The 14,308-nt window shown below is 38.9% G+C and overlaps 1 protein-coding gene across 1 annotated transcript in view; it reads left to right on the plus strand.

The window, feature by feature from the left end:
* The window catches only part of ANKH (ANKH inorganic pyrophosphate transport regulator), a 211,119-nt gene that overhangs the window by 183,514 nt on the left and 13,297 nt on the right, over positions 1 to 14,308 (plus strand). The gene's annotated exons all lie outside the window — the stretch shown is intronic.

The raw sequence follows: 14,308 nt of genomic DNA on the forward strand, positions 1-14,308 counted from the left end.
GGAATGACAGAATCAGGTCTTGGAAACTACAATCTCCACCCTACTCAACGTAACAGGATTTAGAAAGGGCTGCAGCAAAGCTCAAGATTTAATTATTTGAGAATATGACCTTCAACAGACATGTGCAAAGGGGACAGACCTCTGGGCGGTCCTGGGTTAAGCTAGAGCCACCATTGGCACAGGGGAGACACAGGAAGTGAGGTAGAGGACAGCTGAGGAGTCTGGGGACTTCCTGTGTGGAGGAAAGGAGGTGGTTGGAGCCTGGTGCTTGAGGTGGAGGCCCTGAGACTGTTTCTCCATTTTGGTCACATGAGTGATAGGGACTGATCTCTTTTCTTTGCCTCGGCTATCTAAGGCCTTCGGCCTTTGGCCCAGCCTAAGCAGAGTGGCTATTTAAGCCCTATTCCCTTCTTTCCCCTTTCTCTTTTTCTCTTTCCCTCTCTCTCCCCCCCTCTTTCTCTCTCTCTCTCTCTCTCTCTCTCTCTCTCTCTCTCTCTCTCTCTCTCTCTCTCTCTCTCTCTCTCTCTCTAATACCTTTCTTCCTCCTGTTAGTAATTAAAAACTCCATAAAAGGTTGACTGCTGACTTGAGTTTTCATTTAGGAATTACATAGCTGAATTCCTTGGCGACCTTAAATTAATATATATCAGTCTTTTAATGTGATTTCCATATCACAATTTCTAGTGTCAAACATGCTACTTCTAAATGAGCACATTCTGCTCAAAAACTGGAGACTGTCTCTACTGTTAAACTATCAGAATTTAGAGAAGCCCTGGGCAAAGAAAGATTTTACAAAAATAATAATCCTCCAGGATGACACATCCACTCTACTTTCTAGATGATTCAAACAAAGAGAGTGCTTTGGTTGAGGGAGGAGGGCAGGGTAAATAATGGAAATTATAAGAACTACAAAGAATCTCTCTTTCTTAGGGAATTAAAGGGATCAGAACAAATTTTGACTGAAGGCATATAGGCAGGATTTTGCTTCCCAGTGTTACACTCCAGCTTAATTCTGCAAAGCACCATCTTCCAAAAATACTGCATTCTTTAAGTGAAGAATGAAGTGGTTAAAGGACCAAGGCCCTTTTCAGCCAAGTCCCGGGTAGCTCTTTATCAATCAGAGTTCTTTATTCCCTACCTCCAGAGCCTCTTAGTGGGATTTGGGTGCCTTAATCCATCTTCTCAAAGGGGGAGACAAGTGTGATAAATTAACTCTGTTTTCTTTCAAGAAGACGCCAACCTTCCAAATGTCTTTCCCCAAATAGTAATTCTCCTCTCAGAATATATTCATTGCTATTTTCATATCTACCCTGGACCATAAACACACTGGTTCTCACCCAGATCCCACATCCACTGCTTTCATTCCAAGGGTTAAGGGTGGTTGTTAGCGGCAACAGAAAGCAAGACCTGCAAAAGAGTAGGAGCCATGGGCTATTATTTATCTTTATTTGCACATTATTATTTTTCCACATGATGCAATGGGTAGCGTTCCAGGCTTGGAGTCAGAAAGACCTAAGTTCACATCAGGTCTCAGATGGTAGCTGCATGACTGGGCATTTAATCTATGACTCAGTTTCTTTATCTCTAAACTGAGACCAATAATAGCACCTACCTCCCAGAGTTGTTGCTAGAATCAAATGAAATGTAGAGATTAGGAGAGGGCTGATGAAAGATGAAGACACTGCACACCCATTGCACATAGTAAATGAGAGGTAAATATTAGCTATTATTATTTTTATTATATTTCTATGAAGGAAGACTTGCATTCTATTTCTAGCACACATCTTCTTGCTCTTCCTCACATAGGTTTCTCCCCCATGCCTGGAATTTATATGGAGCTTTAAGGTTTTCAAAGCACTTTATCTTATTGCCTCATTTGATCTTCATGGTGATTCATTTGAGATAGATGCTATAATAATCCTCATTTTAGAAAGAAGGAAACTGAGGCACAAAGAGGCAAGTAACTTGCCTAGGATTACACAACTATCTGAGGCAGGATTTGATCTCCCTTCTTCCTAACTCCAAGTTGCACCATTCCAGCTAGCTGACCTCTTGGCTTTCTTCAAATCCCACCTTCTACAAAAGGTCTTTCCAATTACCCCATTCCCTAGCTTCCCACTGCTAATGTCTTTCCCCTCAGAACACCTTCCAATCATATTCTGTCTGTGTCTTATATGTGTGTATCAATGTCGATACTACAGTTTGTTTCCTCCAGTAGAATAGGAGCAGGCTCAGTGGATAGAGCACAAGACCTAGAGATGGGACGTTCTGGGTTCAAATGTGGCCTCAGCTACTTTCTACTTTGTGAATCTGGACAAGTCATTTAATCCCCATTGCCTAGCCCTTACTGCTCTTCTGCCTTGGAACCAATACTGAGTATTAATTCTAAAACAGAAGGTAAAGGTTTAAAATTTTAAAAGAAAAACATAAGAATAGAGAAGGAGTTTTCACCTAAATTTGTAACTCCAATGCTTAACACGGTGCATTAGGCACGTAGAAAGTGCTTCATAAATACTTGTTCACTGACTAATAGTATGTATTTCCACCCACAACAGGCTTTGTGAGGACAGCTCACTTCATTTACTGATCTTCAATATTCTCTGTGATTGGAAAGACTATGATAAATTTGCCAAAAGTATAATCATCCCTGCATGCAATGTGTTAAAGCCCCTTCTTCAGCTACAGCTAAGCATGTGTCTGAATTCTGCTCCCACTTGTGGTGATGACGAGTACAAAGTCATCTCCCCGTTCCCACCCTGTCCAGCCAACAACACACATTTTGTGAGCTGTCTGGCAGGGGAATTTGAGGTGCCATAAAATTCGAGATGTAGCTCACTCTAGGCTGCCGCAACATCTGGGCAACCTGGTAAAGCTGCATCCTCTTACCCAGCCCAACTAATGGCACATTGGCAGGATGCCTGACACCCCATTGAAAGTGTAGCTCTCTTGAGAACTTCAGGATGCCAGAATTTTGTGAGGTAGCAAGCCTGTCGCGTACTTGCAGTTGTTTCTAATTGCCTACCTATTTTTGTTTTGTTTTTTACTTCTCTCAAGTATGTATAAAGACATTTGACCTTTCAGGATGTAGAACTTAGGTCTGGATGATGTGTATTTTAGTGACTTACTAATAACATGAATTTGATGCCTACATTCCATATTCCTTTTTGTTTGGTTTTTAATTAATCATTTGTTCTATTTAACTTTCCAGCTGTCTCTTCCTTCTTCCCCTCCCCACACTAGAGAAGGCATCCGTTGACAGAAGGATAGATATATATAGAAACTACATCTTGCTTTTTTCTATTTATCAGATCTTTCACTAGAGGTGAACATACATGAATCATTCTTCAAACAATATTTCTGTTACTGTTTTTAATTTAATTTATTTTTATTTTTTTAATTTAATTTATTTTATATATGTATATAAAATTAATTTAACTTAATCTCTTGGTTCCACTCATTTTACCCTTTATGATTTCATAGATCTTTCTTTGTTTTTTCAAAATTAACCAATTTGTCATTTCTTATGGCTCAATAGTATTCCATCATAATCATATGCCACAACTTGTTTAGCCATTCTCCAACTGATGGGCATCCAATAGTGTTCTATAAATTCCTCTTATTATGTGGTTCATTATCTACCCAGCATTGGATAAAAGAGGTCAGATCTTATGCTCTAACATAAGCAATATTTAATAAATAATGATTGTTCACTAGAGGTGGGGGGGGGGCAGAAGAGAAAATCTAGACCTGTGATTCTTTACTGTAGGGAACTCCTAGTGAAGAAAGTCCTCCCACTGATGCAGATGGGCATCTATTCTGAAACCTAATCTTTGAGAATTACCTGGGACACTAAAAGGTTTAGTGATAAACCCAGAGTCACACAGCCAACCGGAATTCATCAGAGGAGGGACTTCAGTCCAGGTCCTCCTGACTCTAAGGCCAGCTCTCTCTCCCCTGTGCCAGGCTGCTTTAATGTTTGCCTAGAAATAACATGGCATCATAGAGTGCTGAATCTGTCCCCCAACTGGGCTCAGTTCCTGCCTCTAACACATTGTAGCGAGGGGACCCTTGACAGGAACTCTGGGCAACTGTCTAAGACCAGAAGTTGCAGAGAAAGTGCTGGCCTGCATGGATTTAGGCAGTTTTCTCATTTCATTAAGAAAATCAGAGTTTCTGGCACCATCCCTTTAATTGAACATTTCCAGATTGTTTTTCTTATTTGATAACTCTGAGGCAAATAGTATAAATAATATAGTCATACTTTATTCATGGAGAAACTAAGGTTTTTATTTTTATTTTTAATTAATTAATTTAGAATATTTTTTTACGGTTACATGATTCATGTTCTTTCCTTTCCCCTCCTCCCACCCCCTCCCATGAAACTAAGGTTTTTAAAGGTGAAGGGTTATATCTAGTCACCTAGCTAATAAGCATCAATGTCAAGATTTGAACACCTCTCTGGACTATAGAGCCAGCACTCTTTTCCACTGTGACATGCTCTATGGTAACAAAAATACTTATAATGTATATCTCATAACTTAGGTGAAAATGCTGCACTTACACATACACAACTGGGGTTATACATGGAATTTACACATTTAAATTGCTTAGAAAACTTTTATTTCATCATATTATGGTCACTAATAAATAGGATATGGAGCATAATATTTCACAATTAACTTAGAATCATCTTGATAGCAGCTCATACTTTGGATATGAAAAAAGAGCAATTTTTAACTGAATATAATAAAGCCAGTAAATGTTGCTACTAAAACATGGACACTGAGCAGTCCCGTGAAGAAATACAAATTTTGTTGTAAACCCCAATTCTTATTACAGGCATTTTAAAGTCAATACACTGTTGGTTCTTAGGAAAAACATCACAACTCTCAAAGAGAATTCATTTGTTTGTACTGTCTTTTGATGGTCAGCTTCTAATGAGCTAACAAGAAAACAATCCTGCCATTTGGGTTTTAGAAAATCTAATGTTGCTACGGCTCTGAGGGCTGAAATGTATTCATTGTCAACGCTTGATTAAATTTATATTCTAGGTTGGAAAATGTTAATGTCATTGGGTCCTAGCAGCATTTGAAGAATGCAGAGTCATCCTAGTATTAGCTTCTGGGGCATTTCTCCTCTTGGGGCTCAAATCAGGCAATCAGTAAATATTTACGTAGCACCTACTATGTTCTAGACACTAAGCTTAGATGAGAAAACTGCTTTTTGCTTTTTGCTGGGGAAATTAAAGGTTGCCTGAGCAATGTTTAATGAGACTGATTTTCTTCCAGTTTCCTGGGATGTCATATTTTAATTTCTTTCCCAATACACATGGTTTCTGTTTATTTCCATCCTCTTGTATGTAAGCAGGGCATATCCCAGTCAGAATTCGGAAGTCAATTCAACTTGGCAAGCATTTTTTAATCTATTAATCATAAGGTACTGTGCTGGGCATTATAGGGAATCAAAACATGAATAAAACAAATATTATATTGGAAAATGAGTGGTAGGGATGAGCCTAACTCTGAACCACAAAAACTTCATACCATGCTTCTGACACATAGTACACCTATGATCTGGGCAAGTTATTGAAATTCTCTAAGACAGGGCTTCTTAGGCTGGGATCTACAGATCTCTTTAAGAAGTCCAAAGACAGATTTCAGGATTTCTGAGAACTTATGTGGGGGGAAAAATCATATTTTAAAATAACTACCCTCCAAGTGAAATTTATCATTTCTTTCAATTTTTTTAAAAACATTATTTTGTGATGAAATCCACAGGCTTCATTGAACTTTCAAAAGAGGCCAGAATGCACAAAAAAGTTAAAGAACCTCTGCTGTAAAACCATAAATTGCAGAGAAGGAAAGTGACAAGCATTTATTAAGCATCTACTATATACCAAATACTGTGCTAAATCCTAGGGATCCAAAGCAAGGCAAAGAAATAATCCCTCCTCTCAAGGAAATCTAATGAAGGAACCTCATGCAAGCAAGATATACACTGAATGTTTAAAGGATAAATTGGAGATAATCTCAGAGGAAAAGTTCTAAGAATAAGGAGAAATGGGAAATGCTTCTTGAAGGAAGTAGAACTTTGGCAGAGATTTAAAGGAACCCAGGGAAGCTAAGAGGTAGAAACAAGGAGGGAGATTTCCAAGTTCAGAAAACAGTCAGTTCATCAGGAGATGGAGTATTGTGCTTGAGGATCAGAGGCCAGTGTCACTGGACCTTAGAGCATGTCAGGATGAGCCAGGTGTAAGAAAACTAGAAAAATAAGAAGGGTCTGGTTTATGAAGGACTCCAGAAAGCCAGGCAGAGGATTTTATCTGTGATCTTGGAAGTAACAGAGCCACTGGAGTTGATTAAATAAGGGATGATATAGTCAGACTTGTGTTTTAGGAAAATCAGTTGGACAGCTGAGTAAAGGATGGACTGGAGTAGAGAGACATTTGAAGCAGGAAGCCCAAGGGGCAGGTTATGGCTAAAGTGTGAAGTGATAAGGGCTCACACCAAATGCAGAGGAGAGAAGTAGGCATGTGTGGGAGATGTTAAGAAGGTAGAATTAACAGAGCTAGGATTTAGATTCGGTATGGGGGATGAGAATGAGTAAGGATGACACTTCCTTTAGCAGATAGAATTTCCTCACCTAGAAGTTCCTTTTACTAATGAAATCACAGGCCTACTACCTAGCCTTAATATATTTAAACCAGGACTCTATTGGCAGGTTGTCACAACTGGTAATAGTCTACCTTTTGTGGTCTGTTGCGGATCTTTTTTAAAGAATATATATTTTTCCCAATTACATGTAAAAACAATTTAACATTCATTTTCTTTAAAATTTCGAGTTTCAAATTCTTCCTGTTCTTCCCATCCTCCCTTCTTCAACCCCTCCTATCCCTCTCCCACCCTAAGACATGAAACAATCTGATAGGGTTTACATGTATAATCATATAAAACATTCCTCCTGATTTAAAAAAAATGTTTTCAATAGGGCTTTTCTGGTCAGTTTTCACACACATACACACACAATCATGTGTTCTCTGGGAGTTCTTAAAATAAGAAACAAAGTTTTTTTGGTAACTGAAAAATGTATATGAAGACATTTCTAATTATAATCTTTACTGATGGTAGCCAGTGTATTCCCACTAAAGCCAGAGTCAAATTGAGAAGCTAGAGATTTTTTTTTTAAGAAGTTTGGTTTTTACTTTTGCCTGAAATTGGTATATTTTCCCAGCATAGATTTGCCTGAAGTACACCTTTCTTTCAGGTTTTATAGCAATGAAGTAGTAACAATTTTAGCTGCATTTTTTACTTGTTTAGATGAGGAGTCAGAGTACACATTTCTAAGACACAAACCCATTAGTGGGCCAATCAGGTCACATTCTGAGAACTTGCCTAGTAAAGAACTGGGTGTCTTTATAACATCATATATCTTGCCATGTGACAAATGTGGAAAATAGTGTAAATGGAACGCTGAGAACAAGGCCACACTAAGCCTAGGCAGCTGCCCCACTGTCTTTCCTCTGCCCTTGCCAATGTTCACCACAGTGGGCATATATCAGCAAACATGAATCACACTTCATTTGCATGAGGCACGTGTTGAACACTCTGTCTTGTCTGTGTTGTCTCTGTCTCTTTCTCTCTCTCTGCCTCTCTATCTCCATCTCTCTCTGTCTCTGTCTGTCTGTCTGTCTGTCTCTCTGTCTCTCTCTCTCTCTCTTTCTCCCCCCAGAACAGCCTGTCTAGCACAACACAATCAAGGTCTTAACGATACTTACTGCAACACTTTTTAAAAAAAAGATTATTTGAGGCCTTGTGGTACATTGTCATGTTGAGCCTTTTTTTTTTTGCTTTTTAATTTTTTCAATTACTTTTGGCTCCATTTTATTAATATTATCATCATGTCCTGAATCTCTGCAACCTCTTCCTCAAACGGTTGAGGCACTCTCTGCCCTCATAAAGCAATAAAACTCCCTCCAAGTAGAAACATCATTGAGATGAGAAGGAATGACATATACAGTAGGGCCCCCTTCTGAGTTTCATTTCCTGGATTTGTTATCCTCGGTCAACTCAACACACCAGAAATTTTCCTGCAGAGCAACCATCTCTTCTGCTTCCACTTTAACTTTTCTTTTAGGGTTTTTATTGGGGGGAAGGAGGTGTGAGAGGTGTCTTGAGCGCTGAGTCCATGTGCAGAATCAGGGAGAGAAAAATGTATATGGGAGTCAGCAGGTATTCCCCTATAGCTGAAGGGTTTTTTTTGTTTGTTTGGTTTTTTTGCAGTAGGTCTTAGAAAGTATCACAAGGACCTTACTGTACTTGTAGCATACAGTCAGGCCCCCCATCACCCCAGCCTGTGGTAACCTATAAGTCATCATAGACATTAAAACCTCAATAGGTTTGATTTTTTTTGGGGGGGGGGGATCAATAGCATTGATTCTGAGACCCTGCCTCATTGGCTCAGAGGTTGCTGGCTACAGAATAATCTTCAGACTTCCCCATGGTTCTCCGGAAAGCTAATATAGCTAGGATGCCAGGCAAGACATACAAGCTAAATGCCACCGACTGAATCCAGGCTCTGGGCGATCCTCACCTGTGTGGAATACTCTGGAGGAAGAATATTCTTTGGAAAACGTTTTGCATCCAGACTAACACAATGTTGGAGAGGCTTTAGTTCTTGCCAGAATTGGTGTCTGCACTAGGAAGTGCTGTGCTAATGATGTCTCAGCATTTTGAGGAAGTGTCATTAGCCACAGGATGGGACCAGTGACACAACCACCCATGTCAGGTTGAGATAAAGTCCTGGTGCTAATTTGCTAGATCTTTGGAAATGTTTTTCCTTTCATGTCAAAGATGGGGCCTGAGTATTTGCATGAAGCCTGAGTATTAAATTACCCTCATTTGTCACTCTGGAATGCCAGTGGGACATACTTTCAGATGCTGAAAAAACATGGCAGAAAACTCCCCGTCTTCCTTTTTTTGGTGAAATTCAGATGAAACAAGATGTTTTAAAAATAATTATTACATAGTGTAATTCTCTCTAACCCACATAAATCCTTTCAAAATAAGTTCATTATAGTTTTTAAATCCTCAAAAGATATTCCTTAAGATGTGTAAAAACATTTTTTTTAAGTATTTAATCTTTAGCTCGTATCTGAATAGGAAAAAATAACTAGAAAAAGGCTTTGGTATTTATTTAGGTTCATGTGTTTTCTTCCTGTGTGCTTTACAAAAACAAGAAGTAGATATCTTCTCCTTTTTGTCCCCATATATTAAAATACCTCAGTTTTGTTAGCAATAGCAATGCTGTACCTATAGAAGCATTATATAAGTGCAATGGTTTTTAAGCTATGTTTCATGAAACCTAGAATCCTATCAAGTATTCCAGGATATTCTCAGAAGAAAAATAGCTATAATAGTGGACAGACACATCTATCATAGTGGATGATTGGTTATCCACAATCTGTTCATTCAGACAATGCATAGAGACATGAGATTAATCATGTTAACAAGAATTTGGATTTCTTACTGTTCTAGAACCAAGCATTGAATGAATCTAATAATGTACAATGTACGTTATCTGTCTTCCCAGCATATATAATAAAATCTGTGCCCATTTATCTTATTTTTTGTTTTACTTCAAGTATTTGTAGTATTGTAGCAGTTAGACAGCACAGTAGAAAGAATGAACCTGGTGTAAGAAAGATTTATCTCCTGAGTTCAAATCTGGCTTCAGACACTTACTAGCTGTGTGACAACCACTGGCAGGTCACTTAACCCAGTTTACCTCAATTTCCTCATTTGTAAAATGAGCTAGAGAAGGAAATGGCAAACCACTCCAATGTCTTTGCCAAAAAAAAAAAAAAACCCAAATACAGTCATGAAGAATTAGACATGCCCCCCAAATTACTTTATAACAACAAATGTGTGGTACCCAATTATGGGTAAATAGGCCAACAGGAAATTTAAGGAAAGATGAAAACAATTCAACTGACATTTATTAAGTGCCTACTACACAAAAGTTCTAGGTGATAGGAGAAACACACTCTAAAAAAATGGCAATGCTTGTCCTCAGTGAGCTTATATGCCACTAGGATGGGAGGCAGACTACAATGTGATAGGTTCTCACATTATCATGTAAAATGGGGTACAATAGTGAAATTCCCACCCTCCCCCAAAAGAAAGACTTTGAAAAAATTTATGAGATGAGAAAATATTTTCAGCTCTCGGGATCAGGGAAAACTTTATGGAAAAGAGGGTATATGAGCAAAACCTCAAAAAAAAAAAAGAGAAGATTCCAAAAAGCTACAATAAGTACATGCCAGGCGTGGGGTATAGCTTGTACACATACTGTAGTAGTTAATAATAAAGACACTAAAAATGTAACCAACTACAAAGTCAGGTCCAGGATGAAATAACCAAATACAGTGTGGAGGAAATGCAAACACTAGGATGGATTATCTCCAACTGCAAATGCAGTACTTAGATAAACTGGAGAGAGGGAAACCTCTTTATTGTATTCTGCTGTATACTTATAACCATACTATGAGTGTGGAAAGAAGCATTTTTCTACAATATTATTTCTCACACAGGATATCTCCTTACATTCTTATTGCATAGGAGGTGGGGGTGTTATTTTACCAATATTTAAAGCAGTCTGCTGAGTCTAGCAAAAGTACAAAGGTACCTAGGAAGAAAATGAAGCAAATTTGGAAACAAAATTTCCATTCTTATAGAAAATATGCAATGAACTAAAACAAATGCCCACATCATCCAATTTTCAAAATAAAGAGGAAGATGAACATTGTATCAAAGCATTTTATGAGACAAATTATCAAAATCATGGCAGCAAAGACAAAAAAGACAGTTTCTGCCCTCAAAAAGGATTCCTTCTACATGGGATACAATACTTATGCAAGCATATCTGTTGTGCTCTTTTGTTACCCTCTGCTTTTTCCTCTGCAAACCAATTGAAAGTCCTGGAATTCTCTTCTTCCTTGTTCATTTTTTATTACCAGAACATTTCAGAATCTCACCAGTATAAAACAGATACAAGACTTGGAAAAACACAAAAGATCCATGTGTTCATATTAGTCTGAGGGACCAGGAAACCTTCCCGAGAGAAAAAGGAAACTTGAAGTATTAAGTAATTGAGTCATTTATCCAAGATCCCAAAGCAAGTCAAAGGAAAAAAGTGTTAAGCTACTTCCTTACTTAGCTTTACCCTGCGTCCTTGCATGGCCTTCCTTCTCACTGGAAATTAGGGGCACACGTTGCCAAGAAGGAAGTCAGGGAAGAAGATGCAAGTTAGCCAGGAGCCATGGTTTCATTTCCTCCATCACTGTTGGGCGATCCCTAGGAGGTCCCCTAAGTGTAATGTGGTTAAAAATTTAGGGCTACTGAGGAACCAGAGGATTTTAGAAGAGGAACCCTGGGAGAGGGCGAAGTGACGGTGGGCTGCACCCATTTGGCACAGAGCAGTTATTAAGGCAGCAAAAGGAATAGGCTGAGGAGTGTACTGGCATTGGGCATAGTGTTGGTACTGCCCAAATGCCAAGTAGAAGCAGTGCTCTAATAACTGGGGAAAGGGAAACCTCTTCGTTATATTCTGCTTTATACTTATAACTCTACTATGAAAGTGGAAACAAGCATTTTTCTATAATACTATTTCTTAACAGGAAATCTCTTCTGAAGGTCCTCATCAGTTTGCAGAGTGTAGGACATCACAAATGTAGATTTCGTTCAAAGTACTGTCACAAAGATAAGATATTTGCTTTCATAGATTTTTTTGATGAAATGTCGCAACATCCCTGTGTAATTTGGCATTCAGCAGTCAATCAGCAATTATTTACTAAGCCAGGGAAGCAGCTAAATGCTGCTGAGCATTTCTCCCCAGTAGGAAGACCAAAGCCTGAAGAGATGGATCATGGCCTGGAAAAGTCCGACCCTCCACTGGTCAAGCTAGGAGTGGACCGTGGATCTCCCAGATTCATTCTACCCTGTAATAAACAGTCATGCCCTCTCCTTGTGCCTTCTATACCAGTTTCCATAAGCCTGATAATTAGGTAGGAGAGTGTCTCTTTACCAAAAACAATCATTTTTTCTTTTTGTGCACTAATTTTCTATTAGTACAACCAGAAATGTTGCACTGATAACATACCTGACTTTATTACTTTGGGCTTTCCTACTTAGCTTCAGGTCTTAAAACTTCAGTGAGAGAAGATATGAAAGACCTTGAGAAACATCAAGAATAATACATGGGGGGCAGCTAAGTGGCTCAGTGGACTGAGTACTGACCCAGATTCAGGTGGCCTGGGTTCAAATCTTCCCTCAGACATTTCCCAGCTGTGTGACCCTGAGCAAATCACTTGACCCCCATTGCCTAGCCCTTACCACTCTTCTGCCTTGGAACCAATACACATATTAATTCTAAGACAGAAGGTAAGGGTTTGGTTTTTTGTTTTGTTTTTTAAGAACAATACATGCATAAATAGTGTGTCCTGTCAAATTATAGTAATGTAGTCCTTGGTTTGTGTTTCCCCAAAGGCTTCTAGATGACTGTGATTTTTAATTTCTATCAGTTTCGCAAAACTGAAAAGAAGTAGAAGTAGTTAGTTAAAACCTTAAACTTTCCTCTTTCAGTCTATCAACAAGGATTTTAATGTTGAACTTAGTAATACTTCTGAAATGCAATTGGATTTTTTTTCAAACCCTTACCTTCTGTCTTGGAGTCAATACTGTGTATTGGTTCCAAGGCAGAAGAGTGGAAAGGGCTAGGCAATGGGGGTCAAGTGACTTGCCCAGGGTCACACAGCTAGGAAGTATCTGAGGCCAGATTTTAACCTAGGACCTCCCATCTCTAGGCCTGACTCTCAATCCACTGAGCCACCCAACTGCCCCCAGGTTCAGACTGTATGACCCCATTTTGGGTTTCCTTGGGAAAGTACTGGAATGGTTGCCATTTCCTTCTCCAACTCATTTTACAGATGAAGAAACTGAGGCAAACAGGGTAAAGCAGCTTGCCGAGGGTCACCCAGCTAGTACCTGAGGCCAGATTTGAAATCAAGAAGATGAGTCTTCCTGACTTTAACCCAGCGCTCTCTGCCCTGACTGCCCATTGTGGCTCATCTCTTAGCATGATAGATCCAAAGCTGGAAAGGGGCTTCAGAGGCCCCCTCTCCCAAATGTTTGTTTTATATAGGAGGAAAGCGAGGTCCAGATGGGAAGTGACCTTCCCTAGGTCACCCAGGTAATGTCAGGAGTGGGATTTGAACCCAGTTTTTCTAACTCCAAACCAGTTGCTCATTGCACTACATCACACTGCCTCTAAAGATTGATAGGTGGGTCATGATTTGTGTAGTCTATGAGTATTCAAGAATACCTCCCCAGGTCTGAATCAATAAGTAGATGTTGAGTGAGTTATTTGATAGCCTCTCTGCTGTCAGCCTCCATCAGCATTCTCAGGGTGTACCTGCAGAGGTTTAAAATATGTTTTTTTCTTCTTTATCATTAGTTACTTTTTTTTTAATAAAGAAATTTCTTAATACAGCATCTTAAAATTTTAAATTAAATTAAATTCTTTACATCATTATCTCTTTCAAATGACTGCTCTCAAGCACAGTTAGGTGGCTCAGTAGATAGAGAGCCAGATCCAGAGTTGGGAGGACCTCGGTCCAAATCTGACCTCCGATACTTCCTAGTTGTGACCTTGAGCAAGTCACTTCATCTCAATTGCCAAACTTTGCCTTTTTGTCTTAGGTTTGTTAATAAGACAGAAAGTAAGGGTTGTTTTTTGTTTGTTTGTTTGCTTGTTTTTTTAATGACTCCTTTCCTCCCCCACAAGCCTCCCTTGAACCAACTATATAGTCAGTTAAAAAAAGTTGACATAATGACCGTGTCTCACCTATGCCTCACCACCCACCCATCTGTTGTCCACCAGAGCTCTGTTGCTTGGCAGGAGCAATGCTCTGACATCATGATTGTGGATTTGTCAAGAAGTCTGTCTGTGGCTTTTCCCTTACACTATTGCAATCTTTCTAGTTCCTTTTACTGTGTAAAGCATCAGTCCACATAAGCCTTTTCACATTTCTTTCACTTCCTTATGTGTACTTTTTATGGTACGATAATATTCCTTAATATTTATAAACAACAGTTTGTTCAGCTCTATCCCAATTGATAGATACCCACTTTTCAGGGCTGTTGCAAGGATCAAATGAGGTAACATTTGCTAAGTGCTAAATATTTGCTTAATAAGTTGCTTATTCTTTTTTTTTTCTATTTCTTTACCACGATCAAAAGAAACAAAATGCTGT

The sequence above is a fragment of the Monodelphis domestica genome, chromosome 3, assembly GCF_027887165.1.
Source record: "Monodelphis domestica isolate mMonDom1 chromosome 3, mMonDom1.pri, whole genome shotgun sequence".
Taxonomy (NCBI): Eukaryota; Metazoa; Chordata; class Mammalia; order Didelphimorphia; family Didelphidae; genus Monodelphis; species Monodelphis domestica.